This window comes from Heloderma suspectum, chromosome 5 (assembly GCF_057233095.1).
Source record: "Heloderma suspectum isolate Gila_16-S chromosome 5, 16-S_ref, whole genome shotgun sequence".
In the NCBI taxonomy this organism is placed as follows: domain Eukaryota; kingdom Metazoa; phylum Chordata; class Lepidosauria; order Squamata; family Helodermatidae; genus Heloderma; species Heloderma suspectum.
The window spans coordinates 149,355,374-149,380,180 of NC_139462.1; the positions used below are offsets into that span (position 1 = coordinate 149,355,374).

General features: G+C 44.9%; 1 protein-coding gene and 1 non-coding gene across 2 annotated transcripts in view; one reads left to right on the forward strand and one right to left on the reverse strand.

Annotated features, from left to right (window-relative positions):
- LOC146344630 (uncharacterized) overlaps nucleotides 1-24,807 on the forward strand; it is a 185,820-nt gene that overhangs the window by 37,639 nt on the left and 123,374 nt on the right. The window lies entirely within an intron of this gene.
- Nucleotides 16,497-16,571, reverse strand: TRNAP-UGG (transfer RNA proline (anticodon UGG)). The gene has a single exon. It is a non-coding gene; the product is annotated as a tRNA-Pro (tRNA).

Sequence of the window (24,807 nt, forward strand, 5' to 3'; positions counted from 1 at the left end):
TTCCTGTCCTGCGCTCTCTCCCGGAGTGTGCTCAAGTCCATATTCATTGCATCAGTGATGCTATCTAGCCATCTCATCCTCTGCCGTCCCCTTCTCCGTTTGCCTTCAGTCTTTCCCAGCATCAGGGTCTTTTCCAGAGAGTTTTCTCTTCGCATTAGGTGGCCAAAATATTTGAGCTTCAGCTTCAGTATCTGTCCTTCCAATGAGCACTCAGGGTTGATTTCCTTTAGGATGGACTGATTTGACCTCCTTGCAGTCCAGGGGACTCGTAAGAGTCTTCTCCAGCACCACAGTTCGAAAGCATCGATTCTTCGGTGCTCAGCCTTCCTTATAGTCCAGCTCTCACAGCCATACGTTACTACTGGGAAAACCATAGTTTTGATTAGATGGACCTTTGTCGGCAAGGTGATGTCTCTGCTTCTTACTATGCTGTCTAGGTTTGCCATAGCTTTCCTCCCATGGAGCAAGCGTCTTTTAATTTCATGGTTAGGCTCCAAATTAAACAAGAAAAGGCCAAAACGTGGTATAGTATGTTGAACTACTTTCCAAAAAAGGGTTAAAGATTGTTGGGGGAAAGTTCTATGGGAGCAACTAGTCAGGTGTGAGAATTGTGAATGATCCCTTTGTTTATGACAAAGCGTCCTTTGACATCCTCATCTGTGGATGTCAACATTTCTGAGATCTCTTGAATCCACAGGACAAGCAGATGGAATAGATTCAGAAGAGGAGGAAAACAGGCAGTACATGAGGTTCAATGCTCTCACAGCTTGCCCTATTGGCAGGGCCTTTGCTAGTTCCTTTACAAACTTACATTGGCTTTATACCAGTTTAGCTGTCATGGCTTCACTTCAAAAAATCCTGGGAATTGTAGGTGGTGTTGAGAATTCTCTATTTGAGCCTTTCTCCACATTGCATCTTACAATACAAGTACAGTAACAGTAATGTGGAAGCCAGTTCTACAGTTTGGCTGTTGTTAAGCCTGTCCTCAGTCTGCCTCCGGCTTTAAGCCTCCATCTGATGTTTGTATTTCAACTTCGTTCAACTGGAAAAGTTAAACTTCATGTTCAGGGCTTAATTTGAACCTGGGCTCACCCAGGCTTATCCTGGAAAGCTGTTTTAAGTTCGAGAGCTCAGTCCTGGAATATGCGAAGTAATGAGAACCAAGGGACTCCTTTTTCCCCTCACCGCTGAGTAAACCACAAGCAGCCCCCACACATCTGGGATTTGCAGTATGGTTTCCAGGGCAAAGAATGTAATTTCCAGGGAAGCTTGAACTCTGGCACCTCTTGCTTTAGAAAATAAGCACTGCTTGTGACTCCAAAAACGGTATGCAAGTCAGAGAAACTTCAGATCTGTTAATGATATTCAACAGCTTGAACATTAAGTCATTCCTGGGGGTTTTTTAGAAACTGTGCGTGGGCTGAATCATATTCTAGAAAGTTCTGGTTTAATACAGATTGCTTTTGTGTTTTTTGAGTTCCAGATCAGGGATTGTTTTTTTGTTTAATTCTCTTTTTTTAAGTGTGTTTTGTGTGTGTTTTTAACTGTAAATGATTCCCATTTTTGTTAGGGAATAAGGCCTTGAATCTTACATGATAATCTGGAGGGTTTTGTGCATGCTTGTATGTAAACCAAACAAAAGAGAGTTTAAGATGTATTCTTCTTGGTCTCTTGTAAAATAAAACACCATCACAATTGTGTCTTAAAATTAGCAGCTGTGCTGGAAAGGATCAGGAATTTTCAGCTCTGATCTATGTATGCATACCAAACTTTTAGTTGGTTAATTATCTGCTCCTTAGCTTGTTATCCAATTAATGAATCAATTCGATTTAAATAGATTTGAACTATATGGAATAAATGAATTGTTTGGAACCCAAATTATCACTCTATGTATCTGTTGGGAATGTGAGATTCTACAGAAGGTTATGATTTCACATTGCTTCTGGAACAATACTGACACATGCTACTTTCTCCACTGTCACAACTCTACACCTTGGTCTCTGCTGGGGGCCAGGAGGTAAGTACCCATGTTGCTGTTGCTGTAGTGGTCAATGGCTTAGACTGCAGGAAAGGATCTAAGGTGGGGTTGGGAAACTGTGGCCTTCCAGATGTTTTTAGCTACGGCTCCCATTAGCCCTAGCCAGCATAGCCAGGAGTGAGAGACCATGGTAGTTGTAGGCCAAAACATCTGGATGGCCACAGGTCTTATCCTCTTCCCACATATCTTGTTCTATTAATGCAGCTATTGTTGTGTTGTTGCTGTTGGTTCTATTGCATTTATTGCTGATATGTTTAAACTTTGTTTTTATTGCTTCTTTATTTTTTTTAAGCCACCTTGAGCCTTGGAGAGTTGGGGTATAAAGGTTTTAAAGAAATAATACTTGTGCATGTCCACACACCCCCACCCAATCCCCACCCCTGATCCCATGACACCTGCTGCCAATACTTGGAGGTGAGGCTCCATACTTGGGATGTTTCCATATGGAGAGCTCCTAGCGCATTGTGCAGCTATTCTGTCTTTGTTTCCTTAATGGATTTTCTGTGGTAAGAAAAAAGATTTGCAATTATGATTGCACACTATTGTGCGAGTGTACAATAAAAGGCTTGTCTGGAAGCTCCTCTGGTTTTACCCTTGGTTGACAGAAGAAATCTACCAGTTTGGGGGTCAAATATGCCCCAAGAAAAACATAAAAATAAAACATGTGAGGGACAGTATTAAGCCCGACACCACTCACAAGTTTGTTTGCTTGTTTTTTAAACACACTTTTACTTAGAACCTTCCTTTTTCAGTAAAACAATATAGTTACAAAGGGTCAATAATACTCTATAATATGAAGTTCAAACCCCTTTGGTGTGCGAGCATCTAATTGACTCCACAGTTTTCTAAAACATAATTTGCCATTAGTATGCATTTAGCATAATTGTAACAGTACAATAATAATGAGTTGTGAGTTATCTATAACAACTTTTTTTTTAAACAGAACTTGTAACCATAGCACACAGTATTTAGGCAGCCAATGCACAGTTACCACATTTCACAACTGCAGGAGCTAGGTAGACAAAACAGTTCCTGCAATTTTCCCTCATAATTGCATAGACTACAGAGATGACACCTGTTCCTTTTCTTGGTGTCAGCAGCAGCAGACCAATTTTGAGTCTGCTTCTCACCTCACGACATCACAGGCAAGCTGGCTACATTTCTATACTCAACCCATTTCTATAGGGTTTGATCAACTCTAGACCCAAGTCTACTAGGAAGATACAACTTTTGGGATGTTCACTCCATCATGGATTGTTCAGCAGCCAAGCAATATAAGCACTGAATGTCTATAGGCAATGTCTACCATTTGGAAGGATATGTGGAGACCATCAGAAGACAGGCTTCTACACCACTTTTACTTTTATTATAGTACAACAGCCTTCCCCAACCTGGTGCCCTCCAGCTATTTGGAACTACAACTCCCAGCATTCCTGACAATTGGTCATGCTGGCTGGGATTGATGGGAGTTGAAGTCCAAAAATCTGGAGGGCACCAGGTTGGGGAAGGCTGTAATACAGAATAGGGATTACTCCAAGGTGAGTGGGTATAAGATTGCAATCTTACTGTCACTATAACTCTGGACTAACTGGTGACAAATATGCCCAAGGATACCCTCAGCAACACATTTTGCAACGAATGTTCTGAAAACAGAGAAAAGGGTAATCCAAAGATATTTGATTGACATTAGGACTGGCCACCTGAGGGTGCAGATTGACTGCAGAGATTTACAAATGCAAAATGACCCCCACAAAAGCTGAATTAGTAAGTCTTGCTCAACATGAAGTCTGCAAATAGCTACAGTGCCTTATTCACCTCCTTTGACTTTTCCACATTTTGTTGTGTTAAAACCTGGAATCAAAATGGATCTAATTAGGATGTCTTGTCACTGATCTACAGAAAATAGTCCATAATGTCAAAGTGGGGGAAAAATCTACATATTTTACAAAATGATTTACAAATTAAAAAAATGAAAAGTCTGTATTGCATAAGGATTCACCCCCTTTGCTGTGACACCCCTAAATAAGCTCTGGTGAAACCAACTGCCTTCAGAAGTCACATAATTAGTTGAATGGGGTCCACCCATGTGCAACTCAAGTATCACATGATCTCAGATTAAATACACCTGTTTCTGGAAGGCCCCAGAGTCTGTTGGAGAGCATATCTAAACAAACAGCATTATGAAGATCAAGGTTCTATCAAAACAAGTCTGGGATAAAGTTCTGGAGAAGCACCAATCAGGTTTGGGTTATAAAACAATATCCCAAACTACGAACATCCCCTGGAGACTTAAATCCATCATTGCAAAATAGAAAGAATATGGCACAACCATAACTCTACCTAGAGAAAGCCATCCACCAAAACTCAGTGACCGGATAATGAGGGCATTAGCCAGAGAAGCAAGCAAGTGGCCAATGGTAACTCTGAAGGAGCTGGAGAGATCCACAGATGAGATGGGAGAAACCGTCCATGCACAACTATCACCCAGACGCTGCACAAAGCTGGGCTTTATGGAAGAGTGGCGAGAAGAAAGCCATTGCTGAAAAAAAAACCATATTAAATCCCATTTGGATTTTGCCAAAAGGCATGTGGGAGACATAGCACACATGTGGAAAGGGGTTCTCCAGTCTGATGAGACCAAAATTGAACTTTTGGCCTTACCACAAAATGCTGTGCGACGTAGGGATGTGCGAACTCACCCCCATCCGGGTTCTCTGGACTCCTGCCCAGCCCCTGCCCCCGCTCGCTGGTCCCCAGACCTTGTTCAAGCACCTCCCATGCTTGGTGAGCAGCCTGCACTCACCCCAGCTGCCTTATCGAGCTCTGCAGTCACTATTTCTAAAAAAAAAAAAGGCAATCGCAAAAATGCGCACATTTTTGTATGCACAAAAATGCGCATTTTGCAAATGTGCATATTGTGATGTGTGAAATGTGCATTTTGTGAAGGCACACAGTGTGCATATGAAAATGTGCATTTTTGTAAAATACGCATTTTCGCGCATACATGAATATGCGCATTCGCAAAATGCACATTTTCATGAGTGCACAAATTTGCGCATTTTTGTGATCACCATTTTCTTTCTCAAAAAATGGAGACCACAAAGCTCCACAAGGCTGCCAGGGTGAGTGCAGGCCATTTGCTGAGCACGGGCAGGGAGCGAGCAGGGGCAGGGACTGGACAAACAGGGCTCGGGGTTGCAGGCAGGAGCAGGTCTGCCGGATTCCTGGACTGAATTGGGCGCCTGTGCCATCCCTAGTGTGACGCAAAGCCAACAGTGCTCATCACCCTGAGAACACCATCCCCATGGGGAAGCATGGTGATGGCAGCATCATGCTGTGGGGATGCTTTTCATCAGCAGGGACTGGGAAACTGGTCAAGACCAAGGGCAAGATGGATGGAGCCAAGTACAGGGCAATTCTAGAGGAAAACCTGTTTCAGTCTGCAAGGGACCTGGTACTGAGGCAGAGGTTCACTTTCCAGAAGGACTAAACACACAGCCAAAGTTACACTGGAATGGTTTAAAAACAAGAACCTGAATGTCTTAGAATGGCCCAGTCAAAGCCCAGGCCTCATTCTGATTGAAAATCCGTGGCAAGATTTGAAAATTATTGTTCACCAGCGGTCCCCATCCAACCTGCCAGAGCTTGAGCAATTTTGCCAAGAAGAATGGGCAAAAATTGTAGGGATGTCAGAGAATTCCGCCACGGATCTCGGGGAGGCCGAATGCCAGCACATTCGGCCCCCCGAAATCGGTGGTGGAACGGTCTGCCCCCCCGCTCCCCCCGGGATGAGACTTACCTGGGGCGGATCTTCCTGGCGGCAGCGGCTCCGGCGGCAGCTCCAGCGGCGGTTCGGCAGCCGGTCTTCCGACCAGCTGCCGCCGCCGCCGCCACCATTTCCAGTTTTAAAAAAAAAGATGTGATAGGCTACGTAAAGATTTACGTAGCCTATCACGGCTAGGTTTAAAAAAAAATGTGATAGGCTACATAAATGTTGACGTAGCCTATCACGTCTGACTTTGTTTTTTTTAAAAAAAACGTGCGTACGCAAATGGCGGCGGCCACGGCCACCGCCATTTGCATTCCTTATTTTGGCATGTCTTAGTCTACGTCAAGATTTACGTAGAATAAGACGGCGAAAATGCGGGGAATGCAAATAGCGTAGCGTCCACTACGCTATTTGCGTTCCCCTTATTTTCACCGTCTTAGTCTACATAAATCTTGACGTAGACTAAGACGTGTCAAAATAAGGAACGCAAATGGCGGCGGCCGTGGCCGCCGCCATTTGCGTACGTGCGTTTTTTGTTTTTGTTTTTTAAGTCAGACGTGATAGGCTACGTAAACATTTACGCAGCCTATCACGGCTGACTGCAGGGACGCAAACAGCAGCGGCTACAGCCGCCGCCATTTGCGTCCCTGCTAGCCAGCAGCCGGATGTCCGGCTGCTGGCAGAGCCAGCCAGCGGCTCCGCAGGATCCCTGCAGAGCACAGCCGGCCGTCCAGGATTCCGGGGGGAGGGACGGAGCGCCTCCCCCCCCACCATCAACATAATCCGCGAAAGGTAAGTGACTTTCGTACATCCCTAAAAAATTGCAGGATCCAGATGAGCACAGCTGGTAGAGGCCTACCCCAAAAGACTCAGAGCTGTAATTGCTGCCAAAGGTGCTTCTCAAGTATTGACTGGGGGGGAGGGGAGTCCTTATGGAACCAACAAATGCCAGTTCATTTTTGTTTAATTAACCTTTGTGCTACAATACAAATATTTTGCACCTTCAAAGCATTAAGTATGTCGTGTAAATCAAATGGTAAAAATGCCAATTAAATCCATTTTAATTCCAGGTTGTAACACACCAAATGTGGAAAAGTCAAAGCAGGGTGAATACTTATGCAAGGTACTGTATGTTGGGGGGTGGGGGAAGCAGTTTTGCTGGGTCTACTGTATTTTTGTCCTGTCTGCTCCTTTCTTATAAGAAATGGAAAGTCATGAAGAGTAACTAAATAACTGAGGATCATTTTGCAGGGTCACTTTGACCCTCATGCGCAGGATTTTCCAGTTTTTACAATCATTTCAACAGGAGCAGAATTGACCACAAAAGCTGTAAGAACCCCCAACCCCAATCAATTTGTCACTAAATGGAGGAGGAGGGACCCCAGACATTGCATGGCAATTCACACCTCACCATGGGGTGTAGAAGGCTGACACAAACGCTCTTTTGATTATTTTTTCAGCATCCTTGAGGTACATTTGACCCCACTTATCGATCAAAACACTCTTGCCCATCACCTACCATAGTCACCACCTAGTTGCTACCATTGCACCTCCATCCTGGCTCCAAGTTCCTCAATATGGCAGTTCCCCTTCCACACCCTCTCCAACATTACAAAGCTCGATTTTATTTTCTAGTAAAGAAGCAAAGGCTATGAACTCCTTCCCAGACACAACGTGCTAATTCTGCTGTGAGTTCCGGTGCTGAGGCTTACCAAAGCGTGACTCACTTCGGTGGAGTGGTTCTTTTGAGTTCAGGCTTTTTGGTGAGTCAGACTCTTTATTACTCTTAAGACTGCACATCTCTTGGTCTTCAGCAGCAGCAGACACTATGGATATGAACTTTGTCAAACTATGGACTACCACATGGAAGAAACGTTTGACCTGAAAGATATTAAGTACCACTAAGCATCAGCAGTTTTCAGTTTCCTTTAAGGTGTGAATGAGAAACATAGTGCTTTTTCACTCTGATAGCAGCAATTGGGGAAGGCCTCTACTTCGAACAAAATGAGTGTGTAATTTTCCTTGGATCTGAATATGATCCCCTTTTCAAGTGGCGGTATACAATAATCCAGCTCTGTCCGGGGTGACCTGCCCACCTGCAGATTCTCAGCTCATCAGCGAATTCTTCAGATAGTCCCAAGTCGGTCTCTCGCTCTCACTCTCAGCCTCAGATGCTGATTGAACAGGCATTAGAGGGGGGCAAAAAGCAAGCACACAGCAAATAGTTAGGGGGAATCTCTTCTCCCTGAACCTATTCTGTCTCGAAATCCAGGGTCCCCAACATGGTGCCTACAGGACACCTCTCCTGTGGCCCACTAGACTCCCTGCCACTTCTGATTTCTTAAAAACATTTTAAAAGAATTTTTAAACTAAAAATAAAAAATACCAAGAGTCTGGTATGCTGCAAAGTGAAGTGCCAGCCCCCAGTGCTGCCCCATCTTTATTTGATAAATGCCTCTGGGCCGCATGTGGGCTTCAGAGGCATTCTGAGAAAATAAAAATGGTGGATGGCAGCAGCCTCCTGGGAAACGGGTGTGTTGACTGGCCATCCCCACCATGGCAGCCATTTTGTGAATGGGCAAGCACCCATGACTGCCATTTTGTGAGAGTACCCACAACATGCCCTCAAAATTCCAAACATACCCACCAGCCCAAAAACATTGGGGACCCTTGCCCTGCATCAATATTTTAACTACATTTGGGTTCCTAGCTCCAGAGCAAAGTGGTGAGGCAGTGAACTGCTGTGAGGAGTTAGCCAGTCAGAAATAAAGCCCCTGCAATATCTCATGGAATCAACACTCTGCGAGGCCCAGAACAATAAAGTATTTATTTATTTTTAAGATGGAGTACTATTTTGTATATTCATAGAGATTTCAATGGGATGAAATTATGTATATAATGTGGATGATGATGATAATTAGTAGTACATATAAAGTGTTCTTATTGTATTCAAAGTTCTTTGTATTTTACTATCTCAGTAATCACTTAAAAATCCAGCAAGACAGGTCACTATTGTTATCTCCATATTAAAGAAGTACATGGGGTGCGGGGAAATTACTCAGGGCTTTTCCACACAGAGCCCCTTTTTTGAGGTTTGGCAGTATCTGTACTGGGCCTTATTGCCTGTGGTTTGCAACCCAGGATCCACACCAAGCTCCCTGGCAGGGTTCCCTTATGACCTGGACCTGATGAGCAACTCCTTAAGGATCTGTTGCCTCCTTAAGAGTCCCTCCTCCCTTCTTTTACCATCTACTTTCCTTTAACATGGGGTTTAGGCCACCAGGCATGGTGTGATTGCCACTCCAGACATAGGGCTTAACCACAACAGTTTACTGGTAAATTAAAGCTAGCAAATCACAACTAAAGGTATTTATACAATAGAGCTGAGTGATACAAAATGCATTAAGAGAACACAAGTTCCTTTATTCTAGCTGAACTTAAACTTCTCCAGGCTGCTTCTCCCTGTTCAGGCTCTGGTCTCCCCAACTCAACTCTCACTGGCTCTCTTCCTCTCATTAAATACCCTCCTCTCTCAAAATGGAAAGTACGATTTCAGACCTGAAGAAATGAAACTTAACTGGTGAAATGAAACTGAAACTGAAATGGGGAAATGAAACGACTCCCCTCAGGGATACCCCCTTCCAACAAAAACCCCAGTTCTCTAGGCCTGACTTTTCCTTGCCTCAGTAGGCCTGAAACCTTCACACACCCTTTTCTCGGTGGCTATGACAGGATTTTGCATCCACACAATGGGGACAGTCCATGACAGAATGTGTCAAGGTGTTATTTCCTTGCCCCTCCCCTTGCTCTTTACCCCCCCCCAGTACTTTTTCTCTATTTTAGGCATTCCCATTGGTGAGTGTAACTTTCCTGCACATACTGCTTTTCTTTAAAAAAAAAAAAAAAGTTCTTTAATGGAAGTTCAGTATTTTGGAATTCCTTAGTTTAGAAATATGGACCACGCAACTCTCCTGTGTCTGCTAACTTCCTGCTCAGTTTCCCAGTAACCATGGCTGCTAGAAAGGGGGCCTACTGTCAGGCAGCTGAGAGCAGACTGTGCTTTGTCTCTCTGTGCTTTGTAAAAAGAAAGCCTGCACGCACGCACACGCACACACACACCCCATCACAAAGTTGTTTTGCACAATGTTATTATATTTTTATTTATAGTCTTTGCACCAGTCTGTTCTTCTGAAATACCACTAACGTACATTTATATTTAGGTATTTTTAAAAATAACTACAGCGTTAAGCGGGCCATCTCAGTACTGTGTTCCAGGAATAGAGCAGCAAAGGAAACAAACAATGAAGTGGCTGCTGGTGCCATTCTGAACAGCTCAAGGGAGATTGCACCTGCGGTTTGCAACCCGCGATCCACACCAAGGCCCTCTTAAGGCTCCCATTTGCATGGATGGGATACTTACAGAAAAGAACTAGCAGCCATTTGAGTAGCAACTGGCACTCCATGAGGGAGCGGATGCCTGCACGCTGCTGCAGAGCACCCCACGAACCACCCCGCACCACTCCCCTGGCTTGGGTAAGTTCTGGGAGTAAGCACTGCATGGGGCGGGCCCAGACTGATCCGTCCATCCTTAGTTCTTCTCGAATACCACTAACATCCTTTTTTTTTTTTAAGCCCCAAAGCAAGCTACAGAGTTAAGCAGGTGATTTCAATTCTAGTGCTAAACACACTGCTTTGGGGAGCAAAGCAGCAAAAGGAACAATTAATTGTGTTGCTGCTAATGCAATTTGAAGGGGCTGCAGGACTTGGCTGTACAACAGGAAATACACAGCAAGCCATCAGGAAAGGAGGGGCATCTCTGACATGTCATCCACCTCTCCCAGGGAAAGCTCCTCCCAACCTGCTCCCATTCTGCCCTTTACTGTCCACACCTCAAAGAAAATGTGCAGCTGTTCTGCTCTTTCCCTCCTTAACGTATTTTCTGCATTAACTCTGGAGAATTGCTGGGAAAACACGGGCGGATTACAAAAGGACATCATCGTCTGAATCACCCGTGAAATGTGAGTGAATGAGCCATAATGATTCCTCAATAAATCCAGGTTGGGAAAAGCCCTGAGAGATGGTGTTTTGCCTGGGGGCAAAGGAATGTAAATACCCTGAGGGCCCCTCCCTTTGTGCCAAACACACAGAGAAGGTGTTGTTTGGAGGTGGAGGGGAAGGGTGTGTTTAACCTGTCTCCTGCCAGTCACTTTCCCTCTGAAACTTCTCACTACCAAGCTGTTTTTAGCAATGTCTGGCATTCAGATCCCTCTGTGCAAAGTAAACATAGATCCAGAACACTGTGTGGGGAGGGTAAAAGCAATGTGGGGTGGATTTCAAGGTTAAACAGGCTGGCAGGGGAAGGGTTGAGCATTCTCTTCCCTTCTCCTCCTTCGTGACTTCAGTCAGAGTGTCACTGAGGCCACCTGGTGAGTTCATGGCTGAGGTGAGATTTGTTTAAAGCCAATTTGGATTTTACAAAGGTTTGGCTCTATTTTTTTTTGTGGTGTGGCTGCCATGGGGGGAGCAGTAGGTGGTGGTACTCCCTCTCCAGCTTACTAGTTCACGGGCAGGCTGCTGGCTGCTCTGAGCGGTGCTCCAGTCAACATGCCAAAACTGGCTAGCACTGCCGCCTGAATTATGCTAGCCTATGCCATATGCCCATCAGGAGCAGGGCTGGTGTAAGGTAAGACAGCACTGCCGGTGAGTTCATATGTATGAGCCTGGAGCTCTGCTCAGCCCTACTGCCAGAATGCTAGGGTGGCCATTTATGAATCGATGAAGAGGAAATGTATCGCCAAAAAAGAGGACCCCAATTTCCATAAAATTTGCATATGGTAATGCAGATGTACAAATGCGCATTTAGAAAGAATTATTATAACTGAAAGAGAAATACTGGATATCACACCATAGTGCGGAAGACTGTGACCAGATGACCAGTGTGCCTTGCTCAGTCTGCTGTCTGGGTCCTGTTGATGGGCAACTTCAAGGCCCAACTCTTTGGTTCTTTATCTTTGAACTGGACTTGGACTGGGCAACCCTTCAAATGGAGGCCGACTTCAAAACCGAGGGCAGTCCTCAGTCAAAGAGGACACATGGCCACACTACGAGGGCATTCCCCCAGCCGTTCTACAGGCAGGCAGGCAGTCTGCCCCGTGTCAGCAACAGCAGTGACAGCTGAGCCTGAACTCACCAGTCCCGCCATCTTAATTACAAAGCCCCAGTCCAACATTCACACATCTGGGCAGGGACGGCATAATTAAGACAGTAGCATCAGCACGTTCAGGCGCATAGACCCAGAGTGCCGCTCACACTGTTTTCCCCAGTCCCTGCTCACCACTGCTGTGGTCAAGCTAGTGGCAGGGTGGCAGTGGCAGCAGCCACCACCCAAGCAGTGGCGGCGGCATGTGCCTGAGTATGCTGCATGCTGGTGTCAGGCCTCACTTTCCATTTTGAACTCAGGTACAAAAGTTATCTAATTGCAAGTGGCAAAGTATCTGTTGGCCAGGTTTTTGTGCAGGAAACATAGCCATTGAGTGGGAAAGTGTCAGGCCTCCACATACATATGTATTTCAGGCCAGCTAGCCATTTAAAGATGCAGGAAAGAATAGTGCTGTTCATACTTTGGTACTGTTGTATTAACATTCCAAAAGCAAGGTGTGAATTGCCCCTCTGTGTGTGTATATATATAATTATAACTGTGTATGTTACAGGATCCTTTCTTCCACCCACCACTAGGCAGAATGCAGCTGGATTAGGCCACAGAGCTTAAACTAAAGCACCAATTACAGTTTTCTATTGATCAATAATAAAAAATGCCTTCTTTTCTTATGATTGTATTTTTTAACAAGACAGAGGTGCATGTCTTACCAATGAGATAGTCGAATGGGATTTTACGCTTTAATCAAATATTGTTATTGGGTGTGTCTTGCTAGAGAATAGCTTTTGATATATAGATAAAAATAATGAATGCACAGGAACCACAGGGTTGATGGTGTTTATTATTCTGTAGTTACTTAGGTGTAATCCTATGGGGATAGACGGCTGCCTCTGAACTCAGAGGTGACCGAACCGACTATCTAATGCAGGGTGCACGGCGTGCTGAGGGGATCTTCTCCATGCTCTGGTCAGCTGCATTTGCAGCTAGATGGCCAATTTCAGCTGTCAAACCAGGGCACCTCAGAGTGGAGTGGGGGAGGCCAGACGAAACATAGGAAGCATCATAATGGCACTTCCGCCATCCCATCCCCTCCCCACCCCCAGGACCCACCCCCTTTTCCCCCGCTGTGCACTGCTCTTCCGAGCACGGAGCCGGGGACGAACCGCACCGCCTATGAGGCAGCAGGGAGGGGGTGGGGAGGGGTTTTTCTAGCAACTGCTGTCGGAGCACTGGCTCTGAGCTCAGTTCCCTGAAAATGAAAAATCCTATGTCTGTCTAACCGCTGCTTAGTGGCCATAGGATTGTGCCCTTAATTAGCAAACTTTCATGAGGCTGTTGAAGAAGACCTTGATCCAGCAGTTTCCAAGCCAGCTTTCTGTTTCCAAACTTGTTTAAATATTAACTGTACTGGGGCTGGATAGTCAGAGAGAAGTTAATGAACTAATTGGCCTTGAATAACAGAGCTGTCACTTTCAATTGGACCTTAAACTTGAGCACAAGTTGTTACCATTTCTTGCTAGCTCAGCATGTAGCCTTTGAAATCATCTGATAGTTTTGATCCCTAAACTTGAGCATATCTACACTGCAATTTGAAAGACAAGAAAAGCTAAAGTAGTTCAATTGTGGTGGTGAACAGTTTGAATAGTTTGTAAAGATGCATATTGTATTATTTTATTTTAAAGGACTTTTGTCCTTGGGACTGTTTATTTGTCCTTGGTTTGATACGTTACCATTCTTGCATGTAAATATTAAGATTTTTTAAAAAGTGGTTTAATTCCTGTGGCTTCTTCGAAAGTAATCTGGGAACTAGTTTTTTGAGGGTGCTGAAAAACTTTGTTAGAAGCCAACTAGCCCTTATACCTTATACATAAGTCCCTGAGTTGGGAGTCATTACTATTAAATAGGTTTTGAATTGTTTGAAATGTTTAGTATAGGCATACCCATATAGGCTGCCTTTACATTAAAGAAAAAATCCACAGTCCTACCATTGTGGAGCCTTTCCGCATTTACAGCGGGTGACCATGTGATTGTTGTGTTGAGAGGGGAAGTTTTTAATATTCAAGGTTCCATAGAACTCAATGAAACAGCAGCATCTAGTTGCTGTTTTAACAGCGCAACAGTCCAGTGTATTTTAACACTTCATTATTTCCAGATCTATTTAACATGGAATAACCAGGAAATAACTCTGGATGTGCCCTGGAGGTTGCCAACATCATGAAAAGGACCCAGAAACTTCCGTGAGTGAGCAATCTCCATAGCAGGATAAAACCTCTGTGCGAAGAAGCCCATAGTTTTCAGTGGAAAGGTGTTTCTTTCCACAAATGCCAATGCTAACGTTGCCTCCTTATAACACGAACTTTAAGAATACATGAAAGGAACCTGACAGGACTTTAATTTTGCCCATAGGAGGGGAGCAAGGAGACAAAAGGAAGAATGGGGTGAAAGACATACTTACCTCAGAGGATTTAAAGATATGGACAGCTTCTTTAGGCAAGGACTTGACAGTGGACGTTGGAGAGCTGCGACATAGTAAAAGCAGACACTGTTGTTCCAAATGCTTGACATTTTCGTGGATCACAATAAAAACGTTAATAGTGAAAACAATGGCCTTTACTAAATAACTTACATGGAAACTCTAGGCCCACCTGGGGTTCCAATCCGTCCCTCCGGGGTTCTCCAGATGGCCATACCCCCTTAGCCATGTCCCACCCCCTTCACCCCAACCACCAATCATTTGGTGGTTTCCCAGCTTTCGTACAGTTTTTTCCCCGTTCTGAAAGGCTGCAATGCCTTTCCTGAGGCTTACAGGCAGTAAAAGCTTTAGGCTGAAATATAAGGGCATTTGGGGGCTTGCCCTTCTGTCTTTGATCCCACCCGCCACTGGAATGAAGCCCATGAGATCTTCTCCAAAATGGACTTCAGCCCTTGGCCTGAAAGAGGTTCTGCACCCCTGCTCTATGCATTCAAACTAGCTGGTGGAGCACAGTCATTATCTGGACCCATTTCAATTAAGCTTCCAGCCAGGATATGGAACTGGGTCTGCTCTGGTCACTCGGTGGATGACCTATGCCAAGAACTGAATGGGGGAGTATGGCTCTCTTGGACCTTTTGGTGGCTTTTGATACCATCATCCATGGTATCTTTCTGGAGCACTTTTTGGGGATGGACCTCATGGGCACTGTATTGCAGTGGTCCTGATCCTTTCTGTTGGGTTGCATCCAGAAGGTGGTGCTGGGGGACTACACTTCGGCACCACAGCCTTTGGCCATCTAATGGCTGTCTAGCCCATTGGGTTGCACGCTTTGTGTTTTAGTATGGTTTAAATCTTTTTAAATGGTTTTTGTGATTTTATGGTTTTGTTGATTGCATGGATTTGCTGTACCAAACTGGCATGATGGCTTTCTAGAAATAATGATAAATAAAATGAATAATAAGTACATTTTCAAGGTTTATATAAACACAGAGCAAGTAGAAACGCTGACTGCTATATAACTTTAAAGGATGGTGGCACCATCACTTCAGCTCTAGGTGATTTTGAGAGGTGAGACTGGTTGGCTGTGTTTTGTAATTGGATGAGCAAAGTGCTTGAATGGAACAGGAAATGCAGGAGAAATAGAATCGGATTAAACCACAAAGCTTAATCCTGTGATATGCTGAACATTCAGCTTCTTGTAACTTAATCACGGAGACCCACCTCCAGGTGTGGAATTGTGGAAGAGGAAATGGTTGCACTTTAATAATAACACAAGATTCCAGCTGGAACACACACAAAAAATGGGGTTTATTTTTCCATGCACTAATAAAATGGGCACTGGCTTTTCATCACATGAAATGCATTTTTGTCTCGCTGCCTCCTTTCTCAAATTGGCTAGTTTGATCTTGTTTTATAGAAATACTGCTTCTAGGATTGCTTCCAAGTTCTCATAGCTCTCCGTGCCATGGCTCACAGGCTAGTGAGGATTCAAATTACTTTTTCAAGGCTACATGTCATTCTGAAACACTTTTACAGATTTTGAGTCTGGATTTACTGTTCCTTCAAGTTAGTGGCCAGACAGGTTGGTTGGAGTTGAAGGCTGGAGAGACAGATGTCAACCTTTTTGGAGGGGTTGAAGGTGGTTTCAGAGGGCCATCAATACTGTCTATGTTGAGTACAGTAAAAATAAGTTAAAAGGTTTGCCAGTTTGCATGTAAAACATGTTTGACCAGAGATGGCGATGGGACAAAATAAATGTGTGTACAGACACTAAAGGCCATGATGTCTCTACTGAAAAACCACCCTATGTGGATATTCCTCATTTTACAAATGTACACAACAGTCTCAGGCAGGAGATACTCAGCACACCAGACAGGCCATAATTTGCTAGGGCAAAAGTACATGCAAACGTCATGGATAGATTAGCTGGCTAAAGATCACTGGATTAATCAATTATAATTTATGTAGTCAGGTTGCTGTACTATTATAAATTTACAGGTTGGAAGACAATAGTCAACCCTGGCAGGAGAATTACCAACACTAAACCACAGTGAGTATTTGGAAATGCCAGGGATTGAACCTGGGACCTCTTGCATCCAAGGCATGTGCTCTACCACTGAGCTATGGTCTTTCCCATAGAGGGTCAGATGCCACTGATACTCACTCACTCACTCACTCACTGTTTCTCAGGCTCTTCAAGTAACAGGCATGCTCTCCAGATTAGTGTCTGGCAATCCTAACAGACAATGCCAATAATCATGACCACTGGGAAATTCTTATTCCCAGATAACAGGCATGCACAGAACCTTTGCTTCCAGCACCCAGGACAGCTGGTTTACCTCTGCAATCTTTTCCCCTCAAATCAAAGTCCCCACATGCATCCCACCCCACCCCCATGGTTACACTCCACACTGGGATTATTCCTTGCCTCCGTGGTTGCCATGGGCAAATAGATTTTGATATGGGGAATATTCAAAGCAATCTGTGGAGAAACATAGGCATCTAATTCTTTTTCCATCTGTCATTTCCATGCTTCAAATGCCTCCATGCCTCCTTAGCAGGGCCAGCATCAAGGGTAGGTATGGTCGGGCACCTGTTGAGGGCACCCATGCCCACCGACAAGAGTCCCCTGGGCTCAACCCTCTTCTTTGTCTTGGCAACCTGCTTGTTCACCTGCCTCTCATTCTGGTCCAGACAATGGCAGTGGTATGAAGGAGGAGGAGCAGACACCACTACCGACTTGCTCCCTGCCTGTCTGCCTGTCAAGCAAGCAAGTGGTAGCAATGATGCACAAGAGGATGAGAAGCAAGAGCAGCTGGAGTTGAATAGGCAGAAGGAGGGGCCCCATTGAGGGGGCCTTGCCCAAGGGCCCTCAAAAACCTGGAGCAGACACTGCTCCTGAGCAATGTTTCCCACCACAGGGTTTCAACCTGGAAACTTTGGGCAAGGGAAAAAGCTTAGGTGCCCCCACTCCTTGCTTCTCTGTTCTCAATCATCCCTTCTTAAAGCTGCTTTTCTAAAAATAAAAACAGCATTGGCCTCTAGTACATTCATGTATTTATTAATACACTTTTATCCCACCATTCCACCAAGGCATTCAAGGTGGAGTCCATGGTCCCCTCCGTTTTAGCCTCACAACAACCCTGTAAAGTGGGTTAGGCTGAGAGGTAGCAACTGGCCCAAGATTAACCAGGGAGCTTAACCTGAGTCTCCCCAGTTCTAATTGGACACTCTGACCACTACACCACACTGGCATGTGTGGATAATGTGCCATTAACACACACACACATACACACACACCAGCTGTGCAATAATGCATTATAAAATGGCTATGCACATGCATAATGCAATTGTGCATAATGTGCAAGTATTTCTCAATGTCATGTGAGAGTGTTCCCCACATATAACTCAGGGCTTATCTGCGCATGAGTTCATCAAAGGATGGTTGGAAGACAGTGTATTTGAATGTTCCCCACATCATCTTCCTGCCCATGGAAAGCTAGAAAGTTATGAAAAGGGTTCTTTCCAAGCCTTCTTCCTCACAAATGCAGGGAGGATTTTTGGTTTTGGTTTTTTATGTTTTAGCATTTGGGGGGTGGGGAGGCATTTAAATCTGCAGCCCCGCATCTGCAGTCTGAAATGGTATGCCCCTGGGAGCTCTGTATCTTGTGATGATGAACTCTCAAAACCCTGCTGAACCACTTGGTATCATATCTACACGCCAAGCAGCCAGCTTTACTCCAGTTTAACTGTAATGGCTCCCTCAAAAGAATTCTGGGAACTGTAGTTTGGGTGAGCTGCTGAAAATTCTTTGTGAAGCATCCTTAGCCCCTCCTCCCTCACAAAACTTAGCCCTGCTGAAAGGCCTCCCCCATGAAGACTGTTCTTTTCTCAGCTGTCACCACCAGCAGCCATTCTAGCAGGCTGTGACAGAGGGAGATGAGAGGGGAAGCGGAGCCATTCCACCAGCCCTGCTGAAAGGCTACTTATTTTTTTTCCTCTTCCCTCCCCATACCTTTTTCCTTGTCTGTCATGTCTTTTGAGATTGTAAGCCTGTGGGCAGGGACTGTCTTGTTTTATAGATTCCATGTAAGCTATTCTGGGAGCCCTTTTGGCTGAGGAGCAGGATAAAAAAATACTTTAAGGGTACAATCCTGTGGCCTCTAGTACATTCATGTATTTATTAATACATGAATATTAATGAATAGACAACAACAGTGTCTAGACGGCCATAGGATTTTTCTGTTTCTGGGAACTGAGCTTGGAGCCAGTGGTCTGAGCTCAGTTCCCAGAAACCCAACTCCCCGGCCTCTCCTCTGCCACCTCGTAGGAGGCACAGTTCATCCCTGGCTCCATGCTCATAAGAGCAGGGCAGAGCGGCTGAAAAGAGGGTGTTCCAGGGGTGGGGCAGGGATCGTGGAAACGCTATTATGATGCTTCCTATGTGCCATCCAGCCCCCCCCCCCCTGCTCTGAGGCACCCCGGTTAGACAGCCGAAATCAGCCATCTAGCAGCAAATGCAGGGTGGCCAGAGCGCAGAGGAGATCGCTTCCACGCTCTGCTTGCCCTAAATTGGATAGTCATCTGCCTCTGAGTTTGGAGGCAGACGACTATCCCCATAGGATTGCACCCTAAATAAATTAAGTAAAATACATTTCCCAGAGTTCTCTAGGAACAACTGTTATACTAGTTTAAGTCTGTAGCATGGATATGCCCTCAGAGTCTCACAGCGTTCTGGTCTTTTTCACATGTAACCAACACTCCTCAGTGATATTTTTAGACATAATAAGGTAATTGTAGAAATGCCCCTTTGTTGTGAATTCTGAAATGGAGACAAGAAAAATGACAAGTATTGGATGTCACAAGGAAATCAATCGTTAGAAAAGGTTACTTGTTTGAGTTAAAATATGCAGAAAGAGTTAATCTTCAAAAATTGTCTTTTAGTGCTTCGGGGTTACCAGGGAGCAGTTAAATTTAGTTCTCAGTGGTTTCTTTTAATTTTAAATATTGTGATTTATAAGACTGAGCTGCTGTAAACTCGGAATCCATCCAGTCATGTTGAAGCCTGTGTATACTGCGGCAACTTTTGGCAGAGTTCTACCTTGGGTATTTAATCCCACACCTGGAGATGCACCTGAGGCTGACAAAGAGAGGAGAAAAATCCTTAGCCTGGTTCCCACACTCTTAGGAACAGCAACCTTTGGCCCTCCAATGTTGTTGGACTCCAACTCCCATAATCCATGACCATCATCAAGGCTGGCTGGGATGATAGGAGTTGAACTCTGTGCACAATTGAGAACCCTGATGAGGTGCATGGCGACATAGGGAGCGAGACCAGCATGCATGGCCCTGACCCACTACATACTGAGCCTTCACGCATTCAAGCAAACACCTGAATAGGGCTAGTGAGACAGCTTGATTGGTACAGTGCAGGGGTGCAGAACCTCTGGGTCAGGGGCCAAATCTGCCCCACCTGGGGGCCAGATCTGGCCTTCTGGGGTTCCCCAGATGTCCACACCCCCTTCACCTGACCCCACCCCGTGTTCACCAACCACTGATCATTTGGTGGTTTCCTGACTTCCGTTCCCCATTTTAAAAGGTTGGAATTAGAACTGCGCTCACATGCGCTCTTGAAATTCTCCACCTTACTTGTGGGCAGAGGAACTGGAGAGACAAGGTCACCAAATTTCTCCAAGGGGAGGAAAAATTCTCAGCAGTTTTTGCCAGCTAGGGCTCCCCAGTGGCAGGGCTTGGAGCACAGCTGCTTTCTTTTCTCCTAAGAGTTTTGTTTTTTTTTCATGCTGCAACAGTAACGGCTGTCTTGGCAGGCTGTCCCCCAGTTTGCATCCACCACAGTGTAGGTGGGGGCAGTGTTGTGTCTAGTTCCAGAGATGAGGTGGAGTTAGTGCTCTGCCAAAATCTGTCTTCCAATTTCCTGAGTTTTCTCCCCCCCCCCCGCAAAAAAGAGGCTTCCATTGTTCTGCCTCTTTCAGGATGTTTTATAATTTATGTTTGTGGTGTTTTTGAGCTTACCTAGGGCTGATCTACATTGTGCCCGCCATCGCAATGAATTTGGTGTCCTGTCAGGTTAAACGCTTTTGCATTAAAACGTGATTATCCACACTCACCCATTTTCCCCGTTGCGGTGCTTCATCGGATGTGCGAGCTCGGTTCACACTCAAGCGCTGTGCTGTTTTCCTGCTCTTAAAGAGGGAGGCTCTCATTGGAGGATCAGAAACTCTTCCTGTTTCTGCTGATTCCACGCCCACCATGCTCACAGCTCTCAATGGCCCCATGTCGTCTTCCGGCTACCAATCGAATTTTCAAATCTTCAAAGATCATGCCTGAATTAGAAAAAAAAAAAATCGCAGAGAAGCCACGATTCTTTGAAGATAACACCTTAATTTTTAAAAAAAGCCGAAGCGGGAGATAGAAGGGGCTAAAACTTAGTCTCATTTGAAGGGATAGAACAACCCCCTGCTCAATGCAGGAAGCCTGATTCCCAGGCAGTCGCCCATCCAACTACTGACCAGGGCCGACCCTATTTAGCTTCCGAGATCAGACAAGCGCACGCACATCCAACCCTTTGCTTGTTGCTGAGGAAATACTGAGTGCTGGGGAAGCTATGCGATCAGTAGCCGGAAGACAACATGGGGCTGTCGAGAGCTGTGATTGGACAGGAGGGAAATACAAACACCACTGTATATGGACAGGCAGGGGAGGGGACTACGAACAGATACGGTAGTGAAGGCAGAAAATCAGAGCACATTAAGGGGAAATACCGGGATATCAGGATATTGAAAGCGGGAGCACAGAAGCGGGAAATTCCAGTTCCAATTCGAGGCGGGTACTGTGTAGTGTGAAAGACGGGCGGTGAAACCTCATTGGAAGCAAGAAAACCCATAAGTGTAGATCGGCCCCTAATCACAGCTAACCTCCCAGGCTGCCTGCACATCCTGATCTGAAAATTTCCTATGGGAGGAATTACCTCATGGTGCCTTAAACAGGGCTTTAACTGAAGTGTAGGAAGCTGAGGAGGCCACAGGTGGGCAGAGAGATGACTGTACAACGAAAAACAGGACACTTGTGCTCACTCCTCGGCCACCACCTAAGTAAGGTAAGCCCAAGAAACCCAAACCCTACCCATAAGAATTTCTCCAAAAAATTTTCACCATTGAATTTCTTTTTGAAAGCAATTTCTGTTCTATAAATTGAATGAGAATGGTCAAACAAAGGCGGGGGGGGGAGACATTTTCAGCACAGATCTAGTAGAAATGCCTCTCCTAAGGCTTAGTTACTGGCAGTAATAGTTTTAAGCTGAAATATACTGGTGTTTTTGGCCCCTCCTCTTTTCCCTTTGGCCCTGCCCACCACTGGAATGCAGCCCCTGAGAGTTTCTCCAAAATTTAATTTGCCCTTGGGCTGAAAGAAGTTCAGCACCCCTGGTTAGGGTGCCAGACTTGGGCTGAGGAGACCCGAATTCAAATTTCCACTCATCCACAAAGCTGACAGGGTGACATAGGGCCAGTCATAGCTTAACTTATCTTACAGGGTTGATTTGAGAATAAAGTTTCACCTGAGCTCCATAGAAGAAGGGTGCATGTTGGTTTGAGGAGCAGAAACAGTGGCAACTTCCAAATGTCTCTTGAAAATATTTGTTTACACGGGCTTTCCCTGACCTGTAAAGGACCATGACACTGCCCTGTTTTATTGTTGTCTTTGCTGTCATGTTTTTAATTATTTATTACTTTATATTGTTTTTATATTGCATTATATATGCATTTTAATGTTAACTGTGTAGAGATTATGATATTAAATGGCAGAGAAGTATCATAGATATTTAACAATTACTGAAACAAATATAGTAATACTTTTTAAAATAATGACAAACAGCAGAGACATGACTGGGATGAGAGACATTCTGAGATGTTTAACAAGCATCATGTGCAAGTCAGTACCTGCTTAATCACATACTGACTTTCACATGAATAGACCTAAAGAGGAACATGACGGGATAGGACACAGAATGAAGTCCAGACTGTACCATGCCTTATATAATTGAGGTGCTTTTTAAAATAATCAGTTATGGTGATGTTGCAGTCAGGTACAAATCATGCAAGGGGAGAAATGGAGCCACGCCTCTCTCACACATTTTCCTGAGCTTTTCCCATTCAGTCCTACTGGGTGAATTCTAACAGACAAGATAGGAACTGGCTTACCAATGGTACCTCATTTGGAGTAGCTGTTACTAGCTTACCACATATGCATTTCTAGGTAAGGGATGGTTCACACATTATGCAACCTCCAAGCAATTACCTTGGGAATATGAGGGGTGCTGTTGGTCTCATGTCAGGGCCACACTTGCATGGAGGGGTGTGGTGTATCCACCTTCCCCCACTTGTGGTTATTATCTCATCCCCACTCCGCATGAACATCTCCACAGCATCAGGTACAAATTCTAACTCTAGAATCTTGATACCTTTATATTCCCTCAACCTCTTCCTTTAGGGAAAACCAGAGAGCGCGTGGGGGTGGAAGGGATCCAACCATAATAACCTCAAAATCCACTACAGACGTGTTTTTCTCGTACTGCTGAGAAAAACCTTTTCTTTTACAAACCTTTAAAATGTCGCTGCCACCACCCTCCTCTTCGCTAGGAGAGAACCTTCAGTTTCTATGTATGGCTATGTGGGTGTAGATATGGTAACTCTGGCTTAGCACCTCCTTATTATAATCAAACCTTTCCCCTGCTAATAATGACACTGAGAATGACATCGTTTGTGTTAACAAAACAAAAATTAAACTTCATTTACAAAGGATAAGATTTTTCAAGTCGGTTGGTGTTACATGTGGTAAAAATTACTTTTTCCTGTTTTTATTAAATCCTTGCCTACTCTACCCCATCTAATAATAGTCTTTAAAATAATAAATAAACCTCCCTCCACCTCCCAGGGAATCCATCCACCCCCACAGCTGGAGCTCAGCATCCTCCTTAGCCCTCAAGCAGCCAAACCCTATCTCATCTCTAAAGACAAACCCAGCTCCTGTTCATCTCCCTCTCTCCCAACAGAAAAACCACACAGCCAATCAGGAGACAGTATTTAAATGCTGAACATTCCGATTCCCCCCTCCCCCTGCTTACCAAAGCCTTAAAGAGACAAGACATGTTATAATATATCAGCCATGCAAATAGATGTTAAAGTAGACAGTTAAACAATAAAGCAATATACTGTTTTGTCACAAGGGGCATGAACCCAAGTTTCCATGCAGATCAGGGGTGGGGAACCTCAGGCCCGTGGGCCAGATCTGGCCCTCCTGGAGTCCCAATCCATTTCCCCAGATGGCCACGCCCCCTACCCTGGCCCCACAGCCTTTCACCGGACTGCCAGTTATTTGCTGGCATAGTATCTTCCCCCATTTGAAAAGGTCAAAATGCTGGTAGTAAGAGCTGTATGCTGGTATTCTCAATGTTTTGGCCCCACCCCTTTTGCCCTTGGCCCCACCCACCACTGGAATGCAGGCCCTGAGAGCTTCTCCATCATTGACTTTGGCCTGTTATGTATTCTAGCGGGGCGGGGTACTGTGGGTCAGTTTGTTTTGCACCCTGGCAGCTCCTATAGAGTTCAGAGTAGCAGCAGTGGGTGGAGCTTCTACTAGGTTCTGCAGCTCTGCGTGTGATAAATAAAGGACAGTTGTTTTTCAGGCCTACTGAGCCGCATGGTCATTCCCTCTACATATACAACAGGCCCTTAGGCAGAAAGTGGTTTCCCATCCCCAATTTATGTGCTGTAAGGCTGACCACCAGGACGTTCATGATTGCAGTGGCTCAAAAAAAGTGCAGTTGCCATTGTGGAAATCACTCTCTGCTTTACTCCAGAATCATGTGGAGGCATTTGTCCACACTTACAGTGCCTCCACATGGGTGCGGCCCAGCTGCAAGATTGACAGAGGTCTTGTGCATTCCTGAGTCGTGTGTGCGAACAGCCATCATGTGTGAACCAGGCCTAAGTAATAAGTGATACCTGGTTACACAGACTGGACCTGAACAAAAAGTGATGCTCTTCTTTCTTATTTAATACAGGGGCATTTCAACATCATAGGCCAGAACTTCAACGTTCCCAAGACAAAACTCAGCAACATTCTTACAACTGGAATGAATTTATTCAGGAAAACCAAGACATAAATTTAGGCACTTAAGAAAAAACATAAACTGAATCCATAGCCTAGTTCTCACTGAGCTGGTGACCTCACATGAGGTCTCCCACTTCAAACTGCAGGTGTGTGCTCACATGACTGTATACTCTTCTATACATAAAAATTAATAAACAATGCCTGTGCATAGAAAACTAGGATGTCAGGAAGAATAGGAT